This window comes from Sus scrofa, chromosome 13, assembly GCF_000003025.6.
Source record: "Sus scrofa isolate TJ Tabasco breed Duroc chromosome 13, Sscrofa11.1, whole genome shotgun sequence".
Taxonomy (NCBI): Eukaryota; Metazoa; Chordata; class Mammalia; order Artiodactyla; family Suidae; genus Sus; species Sus scrofa.
Window position 1 is genome coordinate 169,537,778 of NC_010455.5, and position 12,036 is coordinate 169,549,813.

At 31.6% G+C, this 12,036-nt stretch overlaps 1 long non-coding RNA gene across 1 annotated transcript in view; it reads right to left on the bottom strand.

Annotated features, from left to right (window-relative positions):
• LOC110256257 overlaps positions 470–12,036 on the bottom strand; it is an 81,514-nt gene continuing 69,947 nt past the window's right edge. Inside the window, exon 3 of the long non-coding RNA XR_002337605.1 lies at positions 470–1,523. This is a non-coding gene — a long non-coding RNA (uncharacterized LOC110256257). The remainder of the gene's footprint in view (positions 1,524–12,036) is intronic.

Below are 12,036 nucleotides of genomic sequence, written 5' to 3' on the forward strand. Positions count from 1 at the left end.
AGCAACTGCACTTCTGAGATATACAAATGCCTTTAAATGTGCCCTAGAAAACACGTACGAGTGTTCAAAACAGTACTGTTTTTATTAACCAGAAAAAAATATATATAACCTGTAAAAAATATATATAAATACATAAATAAATAATAATATATTTATGTATAGCATAACACGATAAAATAATGGCAGCAAAAGGGAAAAAACTGCATAAGAATAACAGATGAAATTTAGAAACGTTTGACGATAAAAATACCAAAATCTTCGTAAAGTATGAAAAAACTTTTAAAATCTCAGAATAATATAATACATTGTGTAAAAATGCCCACATATGATAATTACATGCATATGAGTAAAATTCCAAATTTTAAAAAATGTGAGAAATGAATTCTCACTAACAATGAGAGGCATGACACTGGAATGGGGAAGAGTAATAAGGTAGCAGTAAGTTTTTATTTTATTGTAATCTGTTTTTATTATGCTTTATAATTTACAAATGTGTCACATACATTTTTATGCATCAAATAATATATGATTATTCCAAGATTTCCAAAAGCAAAAATGGTATCTAGTTTTTCTTTTGAAAAAATCTCTGAGCTCTATTACTGTGGTATGTTCAGAAAAAAACACCTAGCAAAATAATATTATTGTGCCATCAATACATATCCATTTATTTTGTAGAAATTAAAGATTTAAAATTAATTAAAAAAACACACATACATAGACAGTGAAACAGGCTGACAGTGCTTTGCAATTAAATTTCAGCTTCAAAGTATAATTGCCACATTATTATCCTGTCACTTGGTCAAAATGATTGGTCCTGGCTATCAAGTCAGAAGCAAGAGGAACGTTCCTTTCCCGACAAAAATTTCATGAGTGTCAGCAAAATGTTCAAATCATCCTTTTCACACCGATGTGCCTGTTTAAAACTTTTCTCTTCAAATCAAGGGCTCTTCTTTGTTCCAGATTTAAGGAGCAGATGAAATATATTCTAATAGATTCATATCATAAATCTCTAGTGTCTAAGTAGACCTGAAGAAACATCTATTTGTCCTGACCAGTATCTCCAGAGGCTATTATATTCCCATTTTTTTTTTAAAAGTCATCTGTGTAGGGCGTATCTCAGTGTCTATCTTGTCAGTTCAAGAACATTAGAATGCCTCTTTAGTTTTGCTCATTAAGATGTATATCTTTTATGCCCCATGATAACAATTAATATTCAAAAAATACAGGGAAAAGCATAAGACAAGTGCTTAAACCAGAAAATACAACTATGCCAAACATTTGGAGCTTCCCAATTACTATTGGACCCTATTTCCGTCTGGTAACTGAGGGTTATATCACAACATAATGTCGTTTTGAGGCTCAAGTAAGCAGCATCAATCTAACTGCTAGTCGCAGGATGACTTTGTAGTCCTAGATGATTGCAAGATGCGGATGATTGCTCCTTAGAGGAATAACTGTTGACAGGGATGGTGAAACAATTCACAAATGATGAACTGAGAAAGCGTCCAACTGTTCATGCGGACCTGTAAATGTGCCACACCACAACCTTAGGAGGGATTACAGCAATTTCCCCATGTTCTATTATTTGCCTCTGACCAAAAATGACAGGGATGCACAGCATCACTAGGTATAGTCTGAATGTACATTTCACACATCGTGATCCTTGAACTTCGAGTTAAGAAATGTCGTCATACAGCATTACCGAAATCTTGAAACTCTCTCTTACATTTGAACACATATCAGTTTCCTTTGTTACAAAATTAATGACTAAAAATCAATTCTAATAATGTTTAAAGTGAAGGAAAAACTTGCCACAAATTTGTTCTGCTTAGCTTTCTATTCCCAAGGCTAACAGTTTGCACAAGGACTTTGATTAGGACTCACAATATACAATTAAAAAAAAAAATCAATCTTACCCTCTGTGTGAAGTTGTAAATATAAACATATAATAGGCATGCCTTGAGATTTACATAGTAATGTAAAAATGATATACTGTTAAAAAAATAATTTTATTCCTCTGCATAGAGTACTCTCTCTGGTAACAATAGCAATAGCATTTACAATAGGGAAATATGAAGCCATTAAGAAAGAGGATTAATATACACCCAAGAATGGGACCATTTACTCTTTAATAGTAATCTCATTCAATTCTATTTTTGATATATCTACCACTATAAACTGTACATCATATTTACTCAAATATCACAACATATACTTTAACAGTTAAAAAATATGAGCAAATTTTATTTCCCTCCTTTCCTACATATATGTCTCATTTATTTTTTCATTTGCTGGTTGTCTCTTTCTTAGCCACTAAAGAGTTACTTTTTCATCCATTTGCATCACTCATTGCCTTCTACTTCTATCATTATTATCATTATTACTATTTGCGCTGTCGTTGTAAGAACACTTAACATGCTATTCATTCTCTTCACACATATTAAAGTGCACAATACAGTATATTAACTATGGACAGGGTGTTGTACAGCAGATCTCTAGAACTTATTCATTTTATATAATTAAAATTTTAATACCAAACAGCAACTCTCCAATTCTCTTCTACTTTCCACTTTGTCTTTACTGTTTCCAAGATCCCTCAGCTGTCCTTGTGTACCTTCTTTGTTCTTTTTTCCATTTAATCTACCTGACTTATTGGAAAAAATATTTGATTTTTTCTCTTATTCCCCAATTCCAGATAAAGGGATTCCAACTCTACTTGTGAATAATATGTGAATTGTCAAAATAAGTTTCACACCTTAAAATAATTATCTAGTAAGGAGATTTTATTTTGTACATATTAGATAAACACTTTGCAGGATCAATATTTTAGGAGGACACTCTGCTAAGGAGGAAAGAACAAGTTATGCTAAGACATTTCATGTCATCCAGCCTATTAAACCAAGGTTGTATATCTATCTAAATAAAGTTTCTTGTTGTTTTTGTTTTTAATATCATTTACTCCCTCCTGTTAAGTCTCTTAAACAAAATGAAACAACAATGTTTAATAATCAGTAAGACCCTAAGAAAACTTAGCATTTGGGTAAAGAAGACCCAGTCCCCATCAGGATGATGTACCTGAAGAAGAATTGCCATAGATCCTTATCAGGAGGAATTTAAATGCTCTGTTTTTATCTTGAAGCTTCACAAGAGTTTAAAATGGCAGTTCTGCCCTATTGGTTTGATGGTGATGGTTTGGGTAAATATAATTGATTAAAATTCATCCTAAATTAGTTTTCAACAGGTTTTACATGAGAATATATATCATTACATTTATATATGTTTTTGAAAATAAAAATATCATTTTAGTCCCTCCTGTTAATTCAGTCTTTTAAACAATATGAAATGATGTTTCATTTAGCATAGCATATAGCTTAAAAGTATGGAACACTTAAGAACTTAACATAGAAATTATTTTTACTTATATTCAAAAGGAACCACAATCGTTATTACTACATAATCCCTTGTGTAAAAATTAAAATGTAACGCAAATACTCTTCTGATTCACTTGCCAATTTGAGAAAAACTTTGAACCATACACACTTGAAAATAAAAGGTCTTAGTAAAGACAGGGAACATTATTTCCTTAAAAATATTTATTAAAAGTTAACCTAAAAGACTACATTTAAGAAAATTCCAATTTTCCCTGATATGCTATTTTGACATGATCTTCTAAGAAAATAGGGTATTCAGATGAAGTAATTTACTTAGAAAGTGATTTATAATGAAAATACAGGAGTTCCCGTCGTGGCGCAGTGGTTAACGAATCTGACTAGGAACCATGAGGTTGCGGGTTCGGTCCCTGCCCTTGCTCAGTGGGTTGACGATCCGGCCTTGCCGTGAGCTGTGGTAGCTGTGGCGTTGCCGTGAGCTGTGGTGTAGGTTGCAGACGCGGCTCAGATCCCGCATTGCTGTGGCTCTGGCATAGGCCGGTGGCTACAGCTCCGATTAGACCCCTAGCCTGGGAACCTCCACATGCTGCGGAAGTGGCCCAAAGAAATAGCAAAAAAAAAAAAAGAAAATACATTGGTCTCCATACATTTATATCTATGGATTATATTCTAACATCTCCACCTAGAAATCCAAGTTCATCAACATTTATTAAATACTTATTTAGCAATGGATTATTATAACCATAAGATATATTTTAACAGTGAGAAGACAGACTTTGCTTAATCTTTCTCAAGTATTCATCTGGTAAAGTGAATATACTATAAAAATGTTTTTAAAGCAATGCATTAGCCAAAAATGCTTTCCTCTGTAATTTTGTATGCTTGGCTTATTGTATATTCTTCTAGCAAACATAAAGGGCCAAATTATAGTAATTCATTTTGCACTATTCTTATGTCTATTACAATAACGATGATCTTTAAAATATGCAACCAGATACATTTAAATATGTACATGTTATCATAATTTAAAAAATGATAAATTTTCTATAATCAGTAGGCACATATAATAGAAATTAAGCTAATAATCATAAATAAACTATGATCATCTCTTGGCTTGTAAAAATTTAGTCAGTCATGATAGCACTAATTTATTGTGTCCATAAACCATCTTATCTGAAAAATTAACATAATTTAAATAGACAAAACTCTTTTATTGTTGAATGGAGGAAAGCATATTTCCTTAAGGTTGTCAAAAGTGTGCCCAGAAAGACTATGAATTGGGGACCATAGAAGCATCCTTTTAAATTTTATATATGATGTCTACATATAATGTAAGTTTGAGTCAAAGTGGCAGTTTCAATGTGCTCCAGCAAAAACAAAAAAGTCAGTCAACTTATGTAGTGGATTGTTATGAGAATTATGTAAAAATAATCTACATAAAGGACCCAGAAAATATCTAACCAATAGTGATATCCACAAATATTAGCATTTTTTTTCTTCTTTTGTAGGCATAAAATAATGCCATAGTATTACTGTAACAGCAGTTAATCAGTGGTCTAGACATTTTCCCTCATACTTAAACATTTGGGGTAAATATATATAACATAATATTTACCAATTTAACCATTTTAAGCGTATAATTCAGCGGCATTAAATACATTCACATTGTTATACAACCATCACTATCAATTTGCCTAACTTTTCATCATCCCAAACTGAAATTGTATCCATTAAACAATAACTCTCCATTCCTCTCTGTCTCCTGCCACTCGTTACCACCACTATTCTATTACTCTATGGATTGATTATTCTATTTATCCTCATACAAGTAAAATCATACAATATTCATTTAGTTCGGGCCTATTTCAGTCAGCATAATGTTTTGCAGGTTTATCCGTGCTGTAATATATATCAGAAGTTCATTTTTTATAAAGGCTAAATTATATTCCACAGCATGTATATGTCACATTTTTTTTATTCATCCAAACTTCAGTGGACATTTGGGTTATTTTCAACTTTTGGGTATTGTAAAAAATGCTGCTTTGAACATGGTGTGCAAAGATCTGTTTGACAACTTGCTTTCAACTCTTTTAAACTCTTTGGGTATATAACTAGAAGTAGAATTGCTGGATCATATGGTTATTTTGCTTAATTTTTTGGAGAAATACCATACCATTTTTCCACAGGAGTTTCACCACTTCAAATTCCCACCAGCAATGCACAAGAGTTCCAATTTTTTCACATTCTTGCAAACACTTTTGTTTGGGGGGTTTGTTATTTTGATAACAGTCATCCTAATGAATATGAAATGGTAGCTCATTTTGGTTTTGATTTGCACTCTGTTAATGATTAGTGATACTGATTAATGTGATTTGCATTCTGTTAATGATTAGTGATATTGATTAATGATGTTCATCTTTTCATTTGTGTGTTGGCTATTTGTAAATTTTCTTTGAAGAAACGTCTATTCAAGTCCTTAGCCTGATTTCTTAAATTCAATTTTTTTTGTTGTTGATGTTTAGGAGGATTTTTGTTTTTTAAATATTTGCTGGATATTAATCCTTTATCATGTATATTATTTGCAAATTTTTTCTCCCACTTTATGGGTTGCCTTTTTGCTCTGCTGATGCCCTTTGATGCAAAAGTTTTTCATTTTGATGAAACTAATTTCATCTATTTTCTTCTCTTGTTGACTATGCTTTGAATGTCACATCCAATACATCATTAATAAATCTAACTAATCTTTTAATCTGTGTTTTTTTTTTTTAATCTGTGTTTTCTTATAATAGTTTTACAGTTTTAGGTGCTAAGTTTAGGTCTTTGACTTGTTTGGGGTTGATTTTGTATATAGTGTGACATAAGAGTCCAAAACTATTCTTTGGCATAGGGATATCCAGTTTTCCTGGCACCTTTTCTTGAAAGACTACCCTTTTGCCATTGAGTGGTCTTGGCCACCTTGTTGTAGATCATTTCATCATATGGACTAGAGTTTAGGGTCAGTTTATATGTCCACCTTTATGCCAGTACCACACTCTTTTTAGTACTACAGGTTCTAAGTAAGTTTTTATTTGTTTGTTTTTGGTTGTGCCCATGGCATTTGGAAGTTCCTGGTCCAGGGATTGAACCTTCACCACAGCAGTGACCTAAGCTCCTTCAGTGACAACAGACCCTTAACCCACTATGACACAAGAGAACTCTCTTTAGTCTTAAAATCAAATGAGTCCTCCAAATTTGTTCTTTTTCAAGACTGTTTTGTCTATGTGCAGTACTTCATGATATGAATTTTAGGATGAGTCTTTCTAGTTCCACAAAAGAACATCATTGGATCTTTGAAAGAGATTACATTGAATCTGTGGATTGCCTTGGATGGTATTGACATCCTAACAATAGCATGTCTTCCAATCCATAAACACAGATGTCTTTCCATTTGTTTGTGACTGTAATTTATTTTAGCAACAATTTTGTAGTTTCAGTGTACCAGTTTAGCTTCCTTGGCTAAGTTATCTCTAAATGCTTTATTCTCTCAGATGCTTTTGAAAATGGATTGTTTTATGAAATTCCTTTTTGGATTTTTCATCATCAGTGTATAAAACAAATCCAAAACTGATATTTATGTATTGAATTGCATTCTGAAATACTATTGAATTTATTTCTTCACTAAGCAGTTTTTTTGTGAAATTGTTATTTTTCTACATTTAAGTTCATGTTATCTGCAGAGATAATTTTACTTCTTCCTTTCCAATGTTGACACTTTTATTTCATTACTTAATTCCTTCCTTTATTTCTTCCTCCCTTTTTTCTTCACATCCTTACAACCTTCCTTCTTTCCTCCATTGCCTAATCACTCTGGCTGGAAGTCTATTGTACAGAAGTGGCAAAAGCCATTATGATTTATATGCTCTTATAATACATCAGACACCAACTATGTGTCTTTGAAGTCATATAACTCTTTGAGCGTCGCTGTTTTAAAATAGGAATAACTGTTTTCATTACACTTGATAATTTTACATATTTAATGAAACAGTATATTACAAAGCTTTCAGAATAGTCCCTAATAAAGAGTAGTATGTACCCAACAAATTAGAGCTTTTTCCTTTCATTTTCTTTATACTTTAAATGAATAAAATGGGGATTAAAAATAGCTTTAAAATAAAAAAGTAAATAAGAGCTAAGTGACTATCTTTTTCCCTTTTATTTCAATAGTCTTTATATATATATAATTCTATAAGGTTTATACATTCAAATATAAAGAATATGATTTTAAATATTTAATTGATTTTTACCCTTCAATACATTTTTTTTAGACAAGAGAACACATGCACTTTTTAGTGGCATGTCTCTTGAGTGCTGGATATGCAAATTAATACATATAAAATACATATTTAATAGCTAAATATGTAAATTAATGCATAGTTTCTTTATAAGGGAAAATCAACAAATAAGCATTACATTTACATAAAGTTCACTTAGAAATAGTCAACTATATTAATTTTGTGAAATTCCTTTCATCATTATACTCATGTCTTAATTTGTTTGTAACTTAAAATAAATCCATGATGCTAAAGAATAAGTTAATTTTAGCTGTTTGGTCTTTTAACCCACTTTGCAATTGGATTTAAACTAAAATCTTGGTACAGAGGACAGTTTATGAGAGTACTTTCTTCTTCAGGGCAAAAGGGAGCAAAATTGTATTTAAGGAACATACAGAATATAATCATGTTATGAAACTGCCTAATAGGCTAAATGAAAATAAACCACATCATTATAAGGAAAGGAAAAATTTACTATATATAAATTAAAAGTATTAACTTTTAAAAAACAGTAGAAATGGAGGTTACCTTAAGAGGCTCAAATCAGTTTTTTAGATAAATACTTTAAATGATAGTGACAAGAATGAAAGTATTATAAGGGACATTTGAAATGTTATTCAAGCAGTAAATAGAATTTACTGTCACAACAAATGATGAAATTACGTAGGGTAATACCTTAGCTGTTGTTTTATTTTCTTTCTGTGTTCTTGATAGACTCTATAAATTGTTCTCAAAACAGGGGATATTCAAAGTCTTCCTGGTCATCAAAACAAATACGACCCAGCTATGAGATTGAGTAATTATATTTTCAGATCATGCAAGCATCCATTCTTGTGAATGTCAACAAGCTCCACCATTAAAATATTTAGTCTTTACAAGTGAAATTTATTGCTTATGGAAGGTGCTTTTAGAATAAGGGGAAAGGATAAATTTAAAGTCTTGAGTAGCAGAGTATCAGCCTTATTGTACAGCCTTATTGTACAGAGGATCAGCCTTAATTGCCTGTTATAAACATGTACCTATATTTGATATAAAGGCTTATGAGTATCTTTTATAAAATAATACATTTATATATGTCATAAGATAATTTATTTAAGGTCTGCACAGCTAGGATTAAATAACAAGGTTATGAACTTTTTTTTCAATAATGTAACTGTGAAGTCAGCCGCCATACATCCTAGGCCCTTACAAACATTTGAAAATTCTGATGATCTTATCTATTTCTTCTGTTCACTTATGGTATGATTTCCACCTCTGGCTAGACTTTCATTTTCCACTTTCTATTTTGTAGTTGCTTTAAACTTTTTCCTGTCTTCACAGTATACATTTTAGACTTCCGTGAAACATTTCATACTCTTTTCATTAGACATGCAACTTTTTGATTAGGTTGAAAAAGTTATCTGATTCATGTACTACACAAGTATTTTTCTATATAGAGTTTATGTGCATATATATATATGCACACACATTTATATATGAGTATATATATGTATATGTGCATATATGTGTATAACAAAGGCTAAATTGACCCCTTGATCTTCATTATTCTTCCTCTTAAAAAGCTCCCAGAATATGATAAATCTGTAAGAGAAATAAGATATTTATGCTAAATAAATTTAGTTGTGTGAGGTATGAGGCTTTAGATTCCTCCATTTTAGAAGTGAACAATCTAGTTCATAAAATCTTAACTATGGTTTTAAATTTACTAAATATTATTTAATATTTTAGTAAATATTTATTGATTAAAATTAAATAGTAGACATATTTTTCTATGGACTATACAATCAGACTTAACTTTTAATTTTCTTTTCCACAAATTATAAAATCCTAATGGTATTGGTTCATCTTGGTGGGTATTAAGACTATTCTTAGAGAAAGTATATCCAAAACTAAACTCATAAATGTGCCATGATTTACATGCTTAATTGTTTACATATCTGTTCTTGCTCTCATTGGATTGTGCTACCTCACTGTCTTTCCATAGTTTCTATTTGTCCTTTGGATTTTACCTGATATGTCTCTTCTTCTACAAAGCTTTCCCTGACACTCCCCTAGTTGTCTTTTGCCGTGATTAGATGGTGATCACTGGTTGCAGGGATTGTCTTTTATTTCTTACCCCAAAACTTAGCTTAGTACCTGGTGCAGAGTAGGCACTCAGTAAAGTTGGAGAATGAAGAAGTTTTTCCAAATTTCATAAATTTCCCTTTTCCTTATCTTACATATCATAGTGATTTACATAGTAATTAATGCTACGTTATGTTAATTACATAGTAATTAATTTACTGAGTTCAATGCTGAAGCTGATTCAAAATAGCCCTAAATATAGTTCTTGATTCTTATAAAGAGACATTAAAAGGAAAGGAAGAGTCTGGTCCAAGAGTTGGCTGAGAGGAAGATGATGGCTTTCCTTAGGTTTGGGTGTGGCCAACATTATGTGATAATTCATATCACGGAGATGATAAACTTGCTTCCTGAGTTTCCTGCAAAGTCAGATTCTAAGACAGTACCATATTCTTTTATTTCTTTCTCTTTCTTTTTTTTTGAAAACCCAACTTCATTTATGAAATTTAGTCCTCAGTATTTGAACTGTAAATATTATCTTTTGGCTGCTCCTTCTGCATGTGGCCCAGGCCAGGGATTGAATCTGTGCCAAAGCAGCAACCTGAGATGCTGCAATAACAATGCCAGATCCTTAACCCACTGCACTACAAAGGAACTCCATTAATATTCTAAATTGAACATTTTAGGGCTCTCAAGAAATAACTATATGCATTTATAGCGTGTTTCCATACTGTCCTCACATTTGGTTTGCCTATGACCAGAGCTGCATCCTCAGAATAATCCTTTATGACATCCTGAAAACTCTATGTAGCCAAGATAAACTGTATATTCAGCTACCTCTATCATATAAAGTCTACAAAAACACATGCACTTAATAAATAATGTCACAATTAATAAGACTAGATCTCATGCCCCACAGCTCTATGTGAATAAGGCATTGATTTCCCTAGAAGAAAGCTGAACTCCCAAGACGTATTTCAAAGCCACTTTCAATTATCATAATTTGTGGGATTCCTTCAGTCATGAGTAAATAATAATGCCCTTCCATTTTCAATGCCACAGTTGGATGTTTTTAATTCCACCACACCACCTTTCAAAAATGTTTGGGAAATATTTAATCAATGAAATGTGCAAAGTTTACAAACTATAAACTTCTATGTTTCATCTACGAAAGATTAGTTTTTCATACATATTTAAGTGGTTTTTTGTGAGTTATATTTTGAAATAGTTCTTTACTAAGCAAATACCTGATCATTAATTACCATGTGAAATTTAACAATGCTTCTTATTCTTAGTGATACTACATGTAATAGCTAAAGGTATCATAAATCCTAATGCATCTCTATTATGGCAGGCTTTTAGAACATATAATATTCAGTTCCTTTACTGAATGAATTATGACCTATTTACCTTAAAATAAGAGTCTTCTCATCTTAAGACTGGTGAATTTCAGCTTGTACTGGGTGGTATCTGCATAGCTGGTTGAGACATGAATTGTTATCCTGATAATGCTAGGCTGTAAACATATACCTCATTACTCAATTTTCCTTCTATAGGAAAATTCAAATCATACTTCAAATGATCATTCTCTTCTCATTTATTCTTCTCTGTGTGAAGATTCTAGAGCTCCTGGACTCATAAGTTCTCAAAATACAGTGTGAATTAAAATCAGAGTAGGCTTCATCTCCAGAGACTACAAATCAGTAGGCCAACAATGAGACGCTAGATATGACATTGTCAACAAGTTCATTGGATGATTCTGGTGCCATTAACCTTGGATCATACTCTGAAACTCACTTTTAAAGGGTGTGAAACTCTTAAGTTCAGAATTCATGGAAAACAAATTTCTGAAAGGTAACATGTTCACTCCCCCCGCCCCCAACCCCTGGCCATGTTTCAGGCTTCCATAACATTTTATAAGATTATTAAGGATAAATTGTTTATGCTCTTTAATTTGAGCGAAATAAAATGCAGATATTCCAAATAAATGTTGTGTAAAAAAAGGCTAACAAAACCAAAACCAAAAAAAAGTAGGGTACACATTTTAATAATAAAAATTCTTTGAAGTGATAAAGAAGGAGGAGGAAAAGGATTGCTAGACACAAACATAGCCACAGGAATTACCATTTGGACAATTATATCGAATTCATCTCAAAATTAAACAAAATAAAGAAATGTGGGGTTGAAACTCAGTATAATAAATTTTTTGGGTAAATAGTTAATATAGGTATAATATAAATATTAACTCAAATACTATGAAACTGTGATTGAAATTA